General features: G+C 40.2%; 1 protein-coding gene across 3 annotated transcripts in view; it reads left to right on the top strand.

The window, feature by feature from the left end:
• Positions 1 to 6: 6 nt before the first annotated feature.
• The window catches only part of LOC108245272 (receptor-type tyrosine-protein phosphatase epsilon-like), a 20038-nt gene continuing 16518 nt past the window's right edge, over positions 7 to 3526 (top strand). For all 3 annotated transcript variants that reach the window (XM_017432042.3, XM_025009462.2, XM_017432036.3), the window contains exon 1: positions 7 to 233. The gene's annotated coding sequence lies outside the window, so the exon portion shown is untranslated. The remainder of the gene's footprint in view (positions 234 to 3526) is intronic.

The following is a 3526-nucleotide window of genomic DNA, read 5'->3' as shown; positions in this document are numbered from 1 at the left end:
AGACGAGCATCCTTTGAGAGATCTGCAGGAAACATGATCACCAGGGGAACCTAAGCGCATTCCTCGGCTCCGGTCAGACGTGCCGACAGCTTTATGTGCGCGCCGCAATTCTCCAAAGGACAGAAAATACGAGGAGACAGGATACAGCAGGCGAGCGAAAGCCGACATCATCATCACCGCCAACACCACCATCATCATCATCATCATCCGCCGTGAGAGACGAGGTCATCACGGTAAGATGCGGACAAAACCAACAGCTGGAAACAAGCGCCGCTTCGTGTTCCGTCTAGATCTATCCATTAAAAAAAAAAAAAAAAGAAAAGCCGTCCTGTTTTGTAACCAGCTCCCTGTCGTTCAGCTTTGATGCTTTTCCGTTTATTTTTTTGCTTTTGACCAGAAATCGCTTTTTGTAACGCCAGATCTCCACGGACAAGGAGAGGGAGAGAGAGGGAAAAAAACAACAACAACAGCAACAATAAACGCATGCAGGTCACGGGGATCGGCTACCAGATCCCATCCAGGCAGCCGGTTCTGTCGGTCAACACGGGTTACAGTAAATATGGGTTAGTGGAGCAAAGCCCACGCTCCCCGCGACCACCAGGGCAAGAGGCGTGCGATCAATTTGCAGCTTAATCCCGAAAAAAAAAACCCACAACAGTTTAAGCTGTCATTAACACATTACATTTGGATGCTAGTTAAAAAAAAGCGCTGATGAGGACAAAACAAATGCATGAAGGGGAGGGGATTTACAGTAAGGCCTGTGGGCTTCATCTTCTGCTATTACTATGGTGGATGCTGCAGATTGCACTCTAATAACACCATATACAAAACCATAATATATGTGTTTTTCAAACCCCCCATCTCATATAGTTAGCACTAATGCATGAGTATTGATATAAAACATACTGGTCTATCTTTAGTGTTGTCTCTGTCTCATTGTGGTGCTGTACCACAGCTTAAACTGTATGCAACATAATCAAAATGTTCTCCTTATTGCATAACCTCATTCACCATAACCTAGCTTTCGGTTTCAGCTCTGATTAAATGGCCTCATAAAATCTGATGTTAATTTTGGAATTACCTCAGGATACTGGGTCAGCAAGCACACATCTTCTTTTTGTCAGCCCTGGGAATTCACAAGCTATAGTTAGCCACATGCTAATTTCCCAGTGTTGGCTTTTCTACATTGTAAGATGAGATACAGCTAAAATGTGGTTTTGCAGACTAGGAATCTGACAAGTAATTTACCAAAAACACTGACACAATTCGATCCTTTGACAGACACGACTCTGTGTTTTTACTCTGAGACTATCTGCTTAGATTGTACCATAGATGGCAGGCAGGATTTATGTAAACATGCTATCTATTGAAGTAAATTGACAAAATAAACTTTGTTATAGCCAAGTTCTTGAAAGCATCATAGCAGTATGCTTTCTAAAAGCAACTTTTGTTACTTTGCAGACCAATTAGGTCCAAAAAAATGTATATTTTAACACACTACAGATAGGAAATACCCCAAATTTGTGATGACCTTTTTAGACAATTTGTTTCTTGTAGATCACTGTGTGCAACAAGATGTCCCCGAGTGTGGACTTCTTGACTCTTCGACTCTTTGCAATCTTTTGGTCATGAGTCTATTTCATGTCTATAGGTCAGAGTTTCCTATGTCAACCTGTGGTGTAACACTCTGCTTCATGTGAGAAGAGGAAGTTCTCGTTTTGGGACTCTCTGTAATATTAAGGGACTGAAGCGAGTGAAGAAAGATTGTTCAAGAAAGATTATTCAAAGGAACAGCTAGTGCATGAAGCTGTCACGGCAGGTCCAAATGAATAAAGACGGTAGTTTGGGGTTTGAAACATATAAATTATTACAACTAGCATTATTTTCATCACAATGTGTGCTGTGTGGCTTTCTTTTTTTACACTTGATACCATTTATAGTGAATCCCAGGAAAGAAGCTTACTTGTTATCCTCGGCTGAGCTGCAGCTGAATGAGTGAAGCTATAATTGCGATGATTATCATCTCCTGTCCCTAATTTCACCTATATTGTGTCCCAGAAGTGTCATTTTCAGAGTCCTCAAACCAGAGGCTGGAGATTATTTTCTCATCCTCAAATACGGGTGTACAAAAAAACTATTTCCCACAACAGTAGCTTTTCATTTTATATTATGGATGTTTCAGGCCCTGGACCTACCCACATACTCAGCAGACCGTTCAGTTAGGGCTTAGAATTTGCGTGGGCGTAAAACTCGTATGAAGTCTCACATTGTAAGCGATTATTGTTTCGTCCTTGTGATTTGGCACGTCTTCATTTCTTGCTGCAAATGCCAGCATTTTTTCCTTGTTGTTCAGGCAGTTTCTCAGCAGGGAACCTTGCAAATGGAGTCAAGCTGGTCACGCAAAAAAAACTAAACCATAGTCTGAACTTTTTGTTAAGTATGCAAATAAATAAAGAAAAGAAAAGAAAAAAATCCAACAAAAGAAAAACTTTCAACCAAAATTGAATTCACATCATGAACACAGGTTAATGCACGCTTGGTCTCGCTGAAATGACTTTTATTCAGGTAGCATGGATAACACCTATCACATGCATGGATAACTACACTTTGTCCAAGCGTGTAATAAGTAGAATTATAAACAAATAATTAACAAAAACATTGAGTATTTACGTCATTGTTGCAATGAGCTGTGGTACTCAGTATTGCCTGTTGTATAATGAATTAATGATTGAACCAGAGAGTGCTGGGTGATGACTGCGCTCACATGAAACTTTAATGACCTCCGTGTTTCCCCACTTAGTCAGTGGTAAGAGTGAGACAGCAAGGAAGTGGTTGTGCCTTTATTGTTGTAGTGCATTTAGCAGTTAAAACGAATATATATATATATACTGTGTAAAATCTGTGAAGATGCTTTTGATAAAAGTCTCATAACAAACTTAAGGCAAGTGAAAATAAAAAAATATATTATTTCTTGTAAAATCATTGACCTTTTTCTTTTAACATTCACAAAAAATACTTACTAGTAACTTACTGGTTACCTGCATTATGGGATACCTAATGGTACTTATTTGGGGAGGTACCCAGGTGACCAGACTGTATCATGAAGTGATTATCCTGTACTTACAGGGTAGGTCAATAGTACTTATTGGGCACATACCTGGTACTTACCAGGTACTTACCAGGTATGTACCAAGGGAATTGGGCTGCATTATGAAGTGACTTATTACACTGTACTTTTAGGGTACATATCTTGTACTTGACAGATACATACCTGGTACTTACAGGGTATATACCTGGTATTTATTGGGTACATACACTGTGGACCAGGCTGTATTATGAAGTGGCATGTTATCCTGTACTTACAGGGTACATACCTGGTTCTTACATTGAGGACAGTTACAAGTACCTGGGAATACCACAAGCAAATGGCAGCCTCGATGAGGCCACAAGGAAAGGAGCCACAGCCAAATACCTCCAACGAATAAGGCAAGTCCTGAGAAGCCAGCTCAATGGCAAGAACAAGATC

The sequence above is a fragment of the Kryptolebias marmoratus genome, linkage group LG22 (genome assembly GCF_001649575.2).
Source record: "Kryptolebias marmoratus isolate JLee-2015 linkage group LG22, ASM164957v2, whole genome shotgun sequence".
Taxonomy (NCBI): Eukaryota; Metazoa; Chordata; class Actinopteri; order Cyprinodontiformes; family Rivulidae; genus Kryptolebias; species Kryptolebias marmoratus.
The sequence above is the reverse complement of the archived record's forward strand: the minus strand, read 5'-3'. Positions and strand labels throughout refer to the sequence as shown.